This window comes from Canis aureus, chromosome 15 (assembly GCF_053574225.1).
Source record: "Canis aureus isolate CA01 chromosome 15, VMU_Caureus_v.1.0, whole genome shotgun sequence".
In the NCBI taxonomy this organism is placed as follows: domain Eukaryota; kingdom Metazoa; phylum Chordata; class Mammalia; order Carnivora; family Canidae; genus Canis; species Canis aureus.
The window spans coordinates 18929231-18944650 of NC_135625.1; the positions used below are offsets into that span (position 1 = coordinate 18929231).

At 37.2% G+C, this 15420-nt stretch overlaps 1 protein-coding gene across 8 annotated transcripts in view; it reads left to right on the forward strand.

Moving 5' to 3' along the window:
- The window catches only part of TENM3 (teneurin transmembrane protein 3), a 603842-nt gene that overhangs the window by 443357 nt on the left and 145065 nt on the right, over nucleotides 1-15420 (forward strand). The gene's annotated exons all lie outside the window — the stretch shown is intronic.

The following is a 15420-nucleotide window of genomic DNA, read 5'->3' on the forward strand; positions in this document are numbered from 1 at the left end:
CAATGACCACAGCAGATTTTGACCCGTTTGTGAGTGTGGAAAAGGCATACCACATCGAAACGCTAATGGTGTCCATGGTGATCAGTCACAAGCTATATGGTTTATCCAGCAAGAGCCACAGCCAGTGACGTGTCCTCAAGTTTACAAAGCGTTTTCTGATGCCCATGAAATTTTAGAACTGAACACGAGTATTACAGATCTGTATATAGAACAGTCTGATGCTTTTGCAGTGAACCCATTTCTGTCATTAGCTACTATACTCCTTATAAATTATGTATTTTGGAAAGTGAACTAACCATTTTTAGTCGCAACATTTAAGAGAAATATAGAATTGTAAAGCATGAAAGAATTTTAGAGATAATTGAGTTAGAGATGGCAACTCTGGGGCATGTTGTATACTATTATTTCCAATCCTTTGGCCATGGCAGACATCACTAATGAATCAGGACACTTTCCCACTGAACATGGAAACAACCTCATAATTCCCATCACTGTGCTTCATACATCACCTCATTGGGCCACTGTCCATCAGAGATGAAGCCTTTTTAATTTTTCAATCTGAGTTGACTCCCTCCTCTTAAAAATGCTCATACCAGGTACCAAAAGCGTTGTCACTTGACCAAGATCCCACCCTCATGAAACAACGCTACGCAGGGTAAATGAGGAACATCACAACAAAAATCAGTATTCAGACACAGATTTCTAGTATTCAGCTAGAAAATACCTAGCCATTAAGAGAATCTCTTCTAGTTGTATAAATTATCTATATCTGTCAGCACTGTGCTACTAAAGAATTTTAAAAGGTTCTGAAATGCACTAGGCATAAATGGGACATAATAAATTAAGCATACATATTTGTAGGGGATTCTTTTTTTTTTTACCATGGTACATGCCAAACAGATCGAGAGCTACCACACAGGGCTGGAAGTCAGCATCTCTGTTGTTTTTGTGTGGTTAGGTATAACCTTTCTGATTTTAAGAGCCTGTGACCTAACAGGTAGGTGTTCAGTACTTTAAATATCAGTTCTGAGACTGTGCGATTTTATTTACAATGGGTGACTATCATGAAAAATAACATTTTAATGTGAGATTAGCTCCCTATTATTTGAGACCTGTCCTCTGTTCATGGATCCCTTAGTAAATATAATTATCAGACTTCTAAGTAAAAGCCCAAAATGTTCCTTTTCTTCAAACTGCTTATTTTCCTGTTTAGTAGGTAACATCATAGTTTATTCCGGTAGTACTACTATCATCAGCTTGTCCCTCTGGTTTTCTGTCTCCCCACATGGAAATGTACAAGTTAGATAGTTAATATACTCAGTTCAGCAGATACTTGTCAAACATTTGCAGTGATCTAGTTCTTGGGCTAGAACTTGAGGCGAAGCAGTCCAGCTGTTACCTGGCAAGAGTTACATTTATCATCAAAGAATGATCTCACACTTGCATTGCTTTAATTCAGCACAACTATACTTAACAGTTTTCACTGGCCTCCTATACTTAAATGACTTACACAACAACGCAGTGATTTTTGTTGTTGCTGTTTAAATCAGGTAAAGGATTTTGTTCATCAGTTAGCATGATACATCTTTTCAGACTGAAGAGACTGCCTTTACCCTTGAAAACAAGAATAGGGCGCTCTGTCAGGGAAGGTTGTCCTTTCCTATTGAGCGTGCATGTAAAGCAGGGATGGAGAAAGGAGACCCTTGCCTGTCCAGCTTAGATCAGTCTGATAAACCCCCAGAATCAATGGGGAGACCAATGTCCTCATCAGATTGACCTCATAACTTTTAATAAAAGTGCAGCCATCCTTAAACTTTTTTTCCCATTCCCTTAGAGATCCCTTTTCTCCTATTGACTGTCAATATAAAGTCAAAGCCTTATGAAAGAAGTAAAAACAAAAAATAAAAAGCTTGAGGAATTACTCATGTCCTAGAATTTTCTTTATCACCTTTCAGTGAGGTGGTGAGAAGTTAGGAGAATATAGTATTAGCATGTCTCTTCTCTAAGATAAAGTTATCTCGGGGGAGTCAAGGTGAATAACTGCTGAAAGGGAGGGAGTAGAGGAGGAGAATAGACTTTGTTTTCCTCTTTGTATCAAAGTTTCAGAGAATGAGGAAAGAGTGAAAAAGAAAGGGAAAATACATTTCCCATAGGGTCATTGTGAACTTTCTGTGTAGGTAACCACGTGTTAACTTCTTGGGATATACTCTTCCAGATATTTGTCCAGGCATACAGAGTTTCCATATTTTTAATGCATGTGGCACCAGTTTTTCTCACTTGTCACTTATTAAACATCATATGTGTATGATTTTATTTAATGGCTATGTTTAACCAGTTCCCAAAAATGCAGTGACTATTTTCTTATGCATCTGTGTGTGTGTGTGTGTGTGTGTGTGTGTTTATTTGATCAAATTTTTTTTCAAGATTTATGTATTTATTTTAGAGAGAGAGCACAAGAGCGTGTACAAGTAGGGTGGGGGCAGAAGGAGAGAGAGAATCCCAAGCAGACTCCCCACTGAGCACAGAGCCCCACACAGGGCTGATCTCATGATCCTGAGACCATGACCTTAGCCAAAATCAAGATTCAGACTCTCAGTGGACTGAGCTACCCAGGAGCCCCCAGTTGATCAAATTTTTTATCAGAATAAATTCTGTGAAAGGGTGTACCAAAATGGCGGGTATGTTTTACATTTTGCAAAACCATGGCCAAATTACCCGGTTTACACAGCTACCAATGCTACTTATTATCAGTATTTTTGGCCCTTTCCAATCCCAGGCTAGAACATTTTATTGTTGTTTTATGGTTTTTCGACAATTAGTTTTAGGTCAACATTTTGCTGGGCACTTTGATAGATGTTAGAGGTTCAAATTAGCTTTTCTTCCAGAAGCTCGTGGTCAAGCGATATATGCAAACACGCTTTGAAGAGTACATATGCTCATAGCAGCTTGAGCCTTATGAGCAAAAACTAGAAGAGAAGGGAAGAAAAATACCTATCTCTGGCTGAAGATGTCGGGGAAAGACTTGAAGGTAGCAGGTGTTATCTGCCTGACAGATGAAGAGTTGAGTTCACTAGGTTTTGATGACAGAATGGTTAGTGGGAGATCACCTTGAAGAGAGATCATTCAAAGCATGGAAAGGAAGGTACATGATGTACCCACAGTGGTGCCCATGGAGCACTCACAGTGCACCAGAATATGGTGTTTGAAGCTGCATATGAATTGCCTTGATTTTCACAACAACACCATGAATTTAATAAGAAGAATCGATCATCCATTTAACAGGGAGAATCTATCATTTGAGGGAGGCAATGATGGAAGCTGGACTGGAAGGTGTCAAGGACCCCACTCTACTATACTACCTCCCCTGAGGTTTTTAACAAACTGAAAGTGGGAAGATATTGAAGATATTGAAGCATAGCAATGAAAAACCATCATTTCTATTGTTGTTCTTTTTGTAAGATTTCTTCAGTGGCATTCCAGAACTTGCAATTTAAAGACAGTCTTGTGTCCTCAAACTTCAATATTCCTAGGAATCCCCTGGAGATCTTATTAAAATGCATGTCATGACTCAGCAGATCTGAAGTGAAAACAAAGAATCTGGTGGGTTTTGGGGAGTTTTTTGAGAAAGAGAGAGTGGGAAAGAATCCTAAGCAGGCTGCATACCCAGTGTGGAGCCCGAAGCAGGGCTTGATCTCACTACCCTGAGATCATGACCTGAGCTGAAATGAGGATCAGACACTTAACCGACTGAGCCACCCAGGCCCCCCAAAGGGTCTGTATTTCAAATAGGCTCCCAGGTGATCCTGCTGTGGCCCACAGACCGCACTTTGAATAGCAAGGCTATAGGCCAGCACTGTCAAATGTTATAACATTCTGTAGAAACATTCTGTTTCTACCCTGTTCAATTCAGTAGTCACCAGATACATGTAATTATTGAGCACTTGAAATATAGCTAGTGAACTAAAGAATTGGACTCTAAATTTTATTGTTGATTAATTGAAACTCAAGCAGCCATATGTGGCTAGTGGCTACCACTTTGACAGCATAAGTATAGACCAGCTATTAGGAAACTAGCCGGGGACAGATCGTGAAGCCCTGTTGGGATGGAGGAATGAGCTGAATTGAGAAGCTGTAGCTGATACATAATAGAATGGATGTACCATGATTGGTCATAGCCCAATTTTAAAAATCAAATGCCCAAGCATGGCCAACTTCTTTTCAGCAGAGTCACATTATGATTTTCTTTAGATTGCTGAACTCCCAATTAAAATCATCCTTTAGTGCATTAATCTTTGAGTTGATATGTCTTTACCCATTGAAAATTCTATTGAAGACAAAGGTGAAGCTTAATAATAATACTTAGTGATACAAACCTATAAAAAAAAAAAAAAAAAACAAAAAAACCTGTGCCAGTTCTTCTGGGCCTGAATTTACTCATTCTTCTTCTTTTCCTGTTCTAAAATTAGAAAATTATAAAGGTGGGCAAATATCTAGCAGTTGTTCACCAAAGAGTGAATTAAAAAAAGGAGGGTCTGTTGGTTACTGTTGCTTTTGCTTCTGTTCAGTGATAGAATGAGTAGGAACATTGATGATTCTTTACTCACGGAGGTCTTTTTTTCCTGGGTGGAAGCTAACCTATAATTTTGATGTTGCAGCACACATATAAATCTTATCATAAATCATAAGCATCATTGAAACATTATTAAGTCAAAATAAATGTTAGAATAATTATGTTAACACTGTTTAAAACTGCAGCAAAATGAAGTCAAATTTCCAGTGACACCATGATAGACATTTAACCTCATTACTATTTCCAAAAACTTTTAGGCAGAGTCTGAAAATCCAAATAATTTCCCATGTAGAATAGCACTTTTTGGTATTTGCACATGTTCTTTAGATTTAAGAGAAATGAGAAAAAACAAAAATCTTATCAAATTATATTATACTAGCATATTTTCTCAATTTTTGGGCCGGTATATCCCAACCAATAATTCATTTGATGACAGATTTTCTTTAATATACAGCCTTATTGAGGTATAATTCACATACCATACAGGTCACCCATTGAAAGTATCTATTGGTGTTTAATGCATTTGCACAGTTTGCAACTGTCACCACACTCAATTTAGAACATTTCTATCATCTCCAAAAAGGGTGCCCTTGTTGCATTAACAGTTGCTTCCCTGGACACCTGGGTGGCTCAGCAGTTAAGCGTCTGCCTTCGGCTCAGGGTGTGATCCTGGAGTCTCGGATCGAGTCCCACATGGGGCTTCCTGCATGGAGCCTGCTTCTCCCTCTGCCTGTGTGTGTGTCTCTCTCTCTTTCTGTGTTTCTCATGAATATATAAAATCTTAAAAAAAAAAAAAACAGTTGCTTCCCATTTCCCTCCAAACCCTCCATAGTTTTGTTTTTTTTTTCCTCCCTGCAAATATCTTAACTTTAAAAAGACTGGTTTTTTTAACTCATTTCCTAATAACGAGAAAAAAGCTCCACATTGTTCTTCTTCTGGACTCCTGACATATGTTGCTAACCAAAGAAATACTTGCCTTTTCAATATTCCTTTTCGTTTAAAAAATACATGTGTAGTTATTTATTTCCTTTGAACAGCTGCTACCAACTGATTCCTAAAATAGATGTTGTCACATGTCTGCTAAAAAGGCTGTTTAACAACATAAGCATTCCCTAGATCTAGCAAAACATAACCTGTCGAATTTAGGTTCATTGCAGTTATGATTCCGTGGCAGTTACCTGCCCTACTTCTATGTCGATTTGCATTTTATGAACATTTTTACCTGCCTGTGTACCTTGAAATTGATTATGGTACCAGCAATATATATGCAATTCAGGGTCAGAGGGAAAAGACGCCAGCCCTTTATGCTTCATGAAAAATCAACCATTTAAATATATATGGCAAAATAAAATGTGTTGTGACATTCTTTTTTCTTTTTGGACATGTCTTTGTAATAAAAGTGCTGTTTTATTAGGTGATAGAACACAGCCAAGCAATGAATTACATCCCATTTTTCACTACAGCTTCTTCTCTTAACTCCTGGTTGCATTACATTCTGAAAATGCATTTTGCTTGAGACGGAATGCTGGCTTTTTAATAATACTAATGTGATTTCATCACGTTAAAGAAAAAATATATTGCCTGTATGTTCAAAGATTGAAACTTATAAACTAAAAATTTTAAATCAATATATCAATATTTTATTTTATCCTTGGACACATGAAATTAAGGACATATTAAACCTGATTTGGTGGTAAATGCAGGATTAGAACGAAACAGTTTACCTCTCGAAGAGGGGGAAAATAGTAATAAGATAAAGCATACTACTGCAGCACTCTGCAGAGAGTCTATAAATTCAAAAAGGAGAAAATCTACCAAAAACCCATTCTAGATAGTTGTATTTTTTCTTTTTTGAAGACAGCAGTTTGTATGGGTGAAATTGTGCTTTCATATATAGATAAATATGTGTGTGCATGTATATATGTATTTGTGTGTATATGCATGTATGTGTGTGTGTGTGTATCCTTCCAGCATCCACAGAAAGTTTATTCTCCTGTCATATTTGCACTCTGTCCTGACTTCCAATAAGAACTATAGAAATTTATAGAAAATAATAGTTTGATTAATTTATAGAAAATATTAATTTATAGAAAATATCAGTTTTCCATGTCTGGCATATCAAAGAAACCTAGCAAAGGTTGAGAAGTCACTTAGAATCCTGTTCCTTTATAGTCAACTCCATGTAATTGCATCTGTTGACTTCTAACTTGAAATCCAAAGTAAGAAAATGGTTGTATACTGCACCCTCAGCTTTGGGACATTATAATTTTTTTGTTGCCTTTTATTAGCACAACATACAAATGTTCAGTTTTGACTTCATTGTCATATTGTTTATTACCAAACGTAAAAAAGAAAGCACAACCCATTTCAAGAAATTAATTCAAATGTGGGAAATAAGCTCCTCCTCTCCCCCAAAAGTCATTTATTTTACTCTTAGCTTGATACGAGGTCAGCTAAAGTAAATAATATATGAGAAATACTCTATTTATACAGACGTTTTTACCATTCAAATATAAAGATCTCCCTGACTTGAAAAACACCCAAGGACAGCAACAATAAGAAATACCTTTAAAGCCAGCTAAACTCCAGTTTCTGCCAGACATAAATATCTTCTCTGTGAAATACGGTGCTGTTTTCTCTGTTTTAGGCTATCATTTTTGTGGAATGTAGCAACATCTCCTGACTAATGACAAGTGGAAAGCATAATACAATATTTACCATTTCAGTGCTACATTGCATAAATATTTAATTGGTGTTGCATATGCCATTTGCTTTTACATTAGTGGGACTGAGAGCAGTGTGTTCGGGGAGAAATATCTACATACAGAGGAGTGAAAGGAAAAGTAACTGGTATATATGTGATTTTTTAAAAAACTTGATAGATTGCTAGGAGTTTTAGGAAGGAATTCATCATAAAACATTTAAGTTCTATTGGATCTATATTCAAACAGAGGTCTTATCCTATAGTATAAGGTAAAATAAAACTCAGATATGTATTGATTCTTTTAATTTATTGTTTCTACATACCCTTAGGATGTCTACTAACTATTCACACCTCGTCTTTCTTTCTTAAAATTAAGATTCTACAGTTCCTTTGTTAGTGCTTTGTAATGTAACGCCAGAGAAGGAGATGACCATCCATTCATGCATCCATCATTCATTCAACATTTATTTATTGAGACACTGACAGATACAGCAGTGAACAAGATAACACAGCCCTTGCCCTCTTAGAGATTGTATCTCGGGGCATGCAAACAGTGAGCATTTAATTGTCATCATGAGGGCTATTTAAAAAGGAGAAATGTAGGGGACTAGCGACTGTATAAAAGGCAGAACTCAAGGAGTTTGAGCCGTAGAGAAAGGTTTGCCTGCTAAAGCCTGAATAACAAGTAGGATTATGTTTTTGGACAAATGCTGATGTCAGGATAAATTTTAAGTTGACCACATAAACCTAAATGTGGTCCAAAAAATCAATCCTCAGGAATATTAAAACCAATATATTGTGATATAATAAAGATAAGATCTCAGTGTGTCTGAGGGGGAAAAAAAGTGATGATATTCATTTGTTTTCTTTGTTGAGGGAGTATCGCTAGGACCTCATCACGTAGTTAACACCTAGAAGGGGAAAGAAATGTTACTTTGGAAAGTTGGGGCAACTGGATTTAAAATTGTCACAAAGATGTGTGGTCTGTTTCAGATTGTTCCTTCCCCTTAATTTTAGATAATGAACATACATACTTGAAGAGTTTTATCATGTATGCCCAGAAGATCGTTTTAAAACTGTTAAAAGAAATGGTATCTGAGTTTTTTCTAAACATTCCGGGTACTGTGTTAATCTGTTCTGAAGATATCTAAGAAACATATGTGTTTCTGGTATTTCAAACATTGTTGGGAAATGAAAATCACATTGCTCTGCGTTTGATAACCAAGGAGCTCAGCATGTCCAATTTCCATTAGTGAGTTGGACCTAAAAGGCATTACTTTGAGACTCGTCCATTATGCGTTGTAAGCACTTATCAAACGGAATCAAAGAACAACTCTATTTGTATCTAGACCCACTCCTGTATAATACTAAGAGAGTTTTTGAGATAATATTCAGTGTTTTTCAAGATAAGAATGTCCATTCTTTCCTTTACCTGATGAGTTTCATCACTGGTGATTTATTCAGGCGTTCACACACAGAACTGGTGCTCCTCTCCTGGTGGTGGTCTTCATCGGCAGGGCTGGCATGACATTGGCTGCCTCCATCCTGGAATTGTCACTTCTCCCTAATGCTTGACCCACAGACCGATCCTTCCTTTTTGTCTTTGCTAGTGAGCTTTTCGTCCCCTTCATCAATTTAATAGGCCTTCTTGTACCCTTAAAGAAGAGAAAGCCTTCCACATATTATTATACATTTCCCAGGGCTATAGAAGGATATCCAAGGGTATCTTAAAGATCACCATATATGATTCTAGAATGTGGAGCCCTTAGCTCTTCTATAAAAAAGGGCTATTATTTATTTATTTGAGAGAGACAGTGCACCTCCATGCACAAGTGGGGAGAAGGACAGAGGGAGAAGATCTTCACGCTGACTCCCCACTGAGCATAGAGCCTGAGGCCAGCCTCAATCTGAGGACCCATGAGATCATAACCTGAGCCAAAACTAGGAGTCCATCCCTTCGCTGACTGAGCCACCCAAGCACCCCAAGACACCTGGGGTGGGGGATGGGAGCATCAAGGGCAGGGCTTCATTCTGAGACAAAATGATGCAAGTAGTTTTGTATCTTGTATATTTTAATTTGCTTTTTTTTATAGGTATTTCCTTGTAATTATTACCAATATCACAGTCAATTTAATTCCATTAAGTTTAGCAGTTACTGAATTTCCCTCCTAAACACTGAATTCACACACACACACACACACACACACACAAAAGACATAGTCTTTACCACAGTGAGCTCACAATCTTATATGGAAAAATACAATGCCAGATTTGCATATCACATTACAACATATTTTTAGAACATTGTTTTTAAGTACAGACCCTCAAAACACTAAGACTTGAGTTTTATATCCCACTTTAGCTATGTAATGCTGTGTAGGGAACTTACCCTCCATCAGTGTAGACAGGATTAGTAAGAGTACAGCTCTTGGATTCTTTAATAAAATAATTAATGTGCCTGATAAAATATAAGTGCTCAACTAGTTTTAGCTGCTATTATTATTCTTTACAACAATCTAGTAGAACAAATTTTATTATCCACACTTTTTAGAAAGAAAAGTCTTAGGCCCAGAGAATCAGTGGCTTGTGCTGTGTTAAAGCCCAGATATATTTAAACAGGGACCATGATGCAGGTCTTTTTATCTTGACCCTGGAACTTTACCCCACTATATCATAGGGCATTGTTTCTCATAAAGATTAAAGAATTTAAAGGGAGTACATGGATAGAAGAATAAGACTGAATGACAATATGAGGAATGTATTCCCTTTTGTCTTCTACCCCATCATATCTGATTATGTCATAAGGAACGTCTCAGTAGATGTTTGTGTGTCATAATCTGTCTCTTTGAACACTTCTTTCACAAATAAAGAACACTTCTGGGTAGCCTGGGTGGCTCAGCAGTTTGGCGCTGCTTTCGTCCCGGGGCGTGATCCTGGAGTCCCGAGACTGATTCCCGTGTCGGGCTCCCTGCATGGAGCCTGCTTCTTCCTCTCCCTGTGTCTCTGCCTCTCTCTCTCTGTCATGAATAAATAAATAAAATCTTTAAAAAAAAAAAAAAAAACACTTCTGCTGGCTATCATTTCCACGTAGATTTTAATAGTATTGCTCATAGTTTACTCCATTTATTCTTACTGTTGCCTTCTGTTTGTCTCAAGAGATGTTGATTTTTCTCTTAAGGTAATGCTATAAAATTTTCTTTTAAAAAATGTATTTAAATTTTTAAGCTCATAATCTCACAGAAAAAAATAGATATGAATGTAAAAATATATTTTGCTATGAAATAAAAAGGCATAGATGGCTCATGATTAAATCATAAAGGTAGTAAGCACTTTTCTTTTAATGTACAGGAGTCATTACTAAGGAGACTGAAAAATCGGTCTCTTTCATTGGGCCTTTTAATTTCATTCTAGATCCTTTAATCTTTTTTGTTAAGTACATTTATAGTTGCAACAACCTCACTGCGATGTAGCTAGTGAGCCCATGTGAGTTATATAGCATTTGTACATAAAGCCTCATCATATTATTTCAATCATTTCAAATAGTCACAAATTATTTTCTATTTTTAGACTCACGATATTTTTAGATGCTTTTTACTACCTCAGAGAAATCCTTTATGATCTTAGAAAAGAATCATATATAGAGGAGCAATGCATGTGTAAAGTGGGAAAGTGGGCCACTTATTTTTAGGAGAAGAGTGTGAGACCACCAAATACAAAAGCCAGTTGACAGTGTGAGCAAGGTATCCTGAGGTTCAGAGATGACAACTTCCTTTGTATTTTGCTTTGAAATAGATGTCCACAAATGCTACATAAATATCCGTTAATAATAGTTAAGATAAATTCATAAGGAGACCTGCTCTCCAGGTCAGCCCAGATTAATGGGGGAGCAGCTGGAATGGTGACTTCCTAGGATATGTTCCCACCTGCATGATGACTTAAGAGGGTCAAGGTCTGTCAAGGGTCAAGATAAGGTCTGTCAAACTTACCATCATGAACTAGGGTACCATCAGTGGTGAGGCGGATTCCACACCACTTTGCTTCGCACATACAACAGAACTTGATAAAGTAGATGGTGACTGCATTTTTGTTGATGAACAGATGGTGAACAACAAACTGTATGAGAGGGTTAGACCTGGATTCCTGAAGGGTCATTGATTTTGTTTCAAGTTGCCACCTGACAGCCATGACACATGCACACACAACACACACATTCCCAGATCACATTTACCCTCTCAGATGTAACCTCTTAGAGAAGTGGATTGTTTTGAAGAGGATGTTTTTCTGGATTTTGCCATACATTAATATACCAGGTTTCCTCTAGAAATGTCCATGTCCCTAAGGGTTGGATCTTTTATTTTATTTTTTTTAATTTTTTTTTTTTATTTACAATAGTCACACAGAGAGAGAGAGAGAGAGAGGCAGAGACATAGGCAGAGAGAGAAGCAGGCTCCATGCACCGGGAGCCGGATGTGGGATTCGATCCCAGGTCTCCAGGATCGCACCCTGGGCCGAAGGCAGGTGCTAAACCGCTGCGCCACCCAGGGATCCCTTTTAATAATGAAGATTTAGAGTGTCTTAAAATTTCAAAAAATTGTCACTCTCATATTTATTCTACTACTTTTTCAAAAAGTCAAAACAAGCCAGGGCACCTGGGTGGCAGTCAGTTGAGGGGTGGACTCTTGATTTCAGCTCAGGTCATGATCTCAGGGTCATAGTATCAAGCCCCAGGTAGAGTTCAACGCTCAGCAAGGGGTCTCCTTGAGATTCTCTCTCTCCTTCTCTCTCTGCCTCTCTCCCATTCTCTCTCTCTCTCTCTCTCTCTCCCTCTCTCTCTCAAATAAATAAAATTTTTTTAAAGCAAGCCAAAGAAAGTTTTATGTTTAAGTAGATTATTAACATACTTTCATTACAAGTGTGAGGCTATAGCTCTTAAAGCTATTATGGAAGAAAGGAATCCAGGTGAAAATTGAGTCAGTAACAGGCTTTTGAATAATGAGTAAATCCATGGGGTTTCCGTGGCAAAACTACTAATAACTGTCACTAATGAATCTTCTGTTACGTACATTTCATGATAACAGCAAAGTCACTGTATCGGCATGCAGGGAATAGTCTATAAATCATGTAAATGATTTCATTGTGTATTTCAAATGTTCTTTAAACAGGTCCTCTTGCCATAGTCCTTAATGTTGATAACTGTTACCTCAAAGTTGATTGATAAGGACTGGCTCCTTTGGACAAGCTAATCTGATGGTGGTCAACACTTTATTCTTTCCATGAGATTGGAGAGTGAATGCTTCTTTCATTCAGAGAATGGAACCTGGACATGAGAGAAAACTAATGAAATATTAGGAAAACAGCCTGTTTTTGAAGTCCTGACTTAAATCCCTTGGTGACAGACACAGCCGCAGCTTGATTTTCATAAGCCCCATCAGCTTCAATGTCGGCTGTCGGTGGACGGCTAGAATAACTCTCTCCTCAACAACATCCTTCAGCGTGTTACACTGAACCTACATGGTGAAGAGAGAAAAAATAAGCAACAAAATTTGGAAGTGGAATTTTTAATGTAAATTTAATTCACCAAAGAATATAAATCAAATATTCTGGAAAATCTACATAACTAAATCACTGTCTCATCAAGACATTGCTGTAGCCAAAATAATCCTGTCTTCCCATTACTGACATAATGCCAAAAAAGTAGAAAGGAAAAATGTATAGCGTGATTATGTAAAATATCAGCAGCCATTTCTTGTCCCCTTCCGCCTCACCCCCAAAAAGCCATTAGTTTACATAAAACCTATGATTTTAGTATTTTATAATACTCTGAGACACTTGCTACCTCAAGTGTTACTAGTACCTTTGAATATCAAAAATCCTGTCGTTGAGATAATTTCCTCCTTAATGACAGCTTGAGTGCATATTAATATGAAAGCTTTCCAAAAAAGTATTGATTTTAAAATGACCATATTTGGAAAAAATAAAATAAAAATAAATAAAATGACCATGTTTGGGCCAGCAAGATGTAGACTGTATGAATAATATTAGACTTGAAAGCTAATAACAAATAATAATGGATTAGAATGCCAAAATATTGCCCAACACACTCCGTCAACATGTATATGAACACAGCAGGAAATCCAAAACAAAAGCTAATTTATGGAAAACTATGTATTCCTAATGACAGTTTAGACCAGTAGGGGTCCAAGTTACAAACTGCATCTTTACATGAGATGCTTTCATTTTACATAGAAAACCTGGCTGTATTCTGTAAGCATGTATCAAATCAAATCATTGTCTTATATTTAAGAGCATTTTTTCTTATTTTGTTCTGTAAAATCTAATTGCTGCCCATGAGCATCAGGTGTATTTATATATTTGTGAAATTAAAACATAAAATGATGTGATCTTGCTTGCACAACCCAAGATACCAAAGGAATTGTGTGCATGAAGTGATTGTTTGACCCCATGCAATTTTATTTTATTTTCAAATTTTAAAAAAGGAAAAACAGCATTAGTCTTCTGATATGTTGATAGCTTATTGATGCCAGATGCTTTTGCCTGTGCTCAATGATGTAGCCTAAATATTTATATTTTAAAACATATTGACGTATCAAAGAATTTAAATCTGGAAGAGACCTTAGAGATCATTTTGAGCAAGTTCTTTTGATATTTATAAAAATGGGAGATCTAAGCCTCAGAGAAGCCCAGTGACTTGCCAAGGTCCCACAACTAGTTAGAGCCAGAATTGAGACTGGGACTCGGTTCTCTTTTAGTATAAACAAAGCTCCACAAGACGCCACGGGCAATCTGTGTTGAAAACTGTGCTCTTAACTGTAAAAGGTCAGATTCCGATTTTCTTTTCCAGCAACTTCTGATAACATGTTCTTAATGACTCTTTCTCAGAAAGATTATTTTTGGGAAACTGTACCATGGTGGATATGAGGTGATTTACAAGACAGGAAAACTCTAGACCTTAGCTTGCCTCCATGGACTTTCAGGGATTTGGAGGCATACGCAGAACCGACTTACAGACATTTTCAGGATGATATTTTATTAAGCCCATTTTTTCTTAAGCAGACTCTGGTTCTCATATTATCTCTTATTTTTTTTTGTCTTTGTGAGAATGTTTGCTTGCTCTTGTAATATTAAACAGCATTTAGCCAATAATGGCAGGCATGCTAAGAACTATAGTCCAGGTTGCCAAAACCTCAGAGTGTCACTCTTCAGGGTTCTGGTGGCATAAGCTACATTCGGGTTTCTGATGGCAAGGGTGCTTGCTTCTGTGTTCGCTTCACAACATCCCCTGTAATTTGCTCTAAGGTTCTGGCAGACTGCTGGACCATGTCACCAGCTGTCACCACCCCTCCTTCCCATCCATATTTGGCAGTATCCAAGAACAGAGGCATGCCAGTAGAAATAATAGTAGCTGTGATAGCAACTTCAGTGGCATGGTCCCCAGAGACAAGATCAAAATTTGGCACCATTTCTCTCAACATGGAACTAAAAATGGTACTGAACTTGCTACTTGGTGGTATATAATTTTCTTTAATGACACATTTTGGTTTCAAGTGTTCCCCATGCTGGCTTTTAAGTATCAAACCAGCACACATTGGTTAAAAAGAATGGAATGCCCTTTTTTGCCCTGGAGAAGGGGTGGAATTGCTCTAATATCATGGACTCCTTTCATCTCCATCAGCCTTGAAAGGTAAAAGGAATGTGCACTATAATTTCTTTCACTGGAACGATCGTTGAGTCAGAAAGAAAATGTCTTCATAAGATTTCACTAGCCTATTGTCTTATTTCTGCTTCTCATTAACTAGAAAAGCCTACAGGGAAAACAAAAAACCAAGAAGGTTATAAAATGAATTTTTAACTATATAAGAAATATTTCATTGTAAACATCTTCAGATCTGTTGAATCCAAGAATACCATGAGACAACCTGAAAAGATAGAGTCTGTAAAGTGGACCCTTTGGCTGTTAGTAATATAGTTTGCAGTAATAACGGAAGGTTTAACATCCATGTCCATTACTTCTCGAGTTGATGTGACAATTTTTATCATCAATTTGGGTGATAGTATTGAAAGTGTGCTAAGTTTGTAGATGACAAATGTTAGCTATTATAACTAATTTAGAAGGGTTCTGACTGGG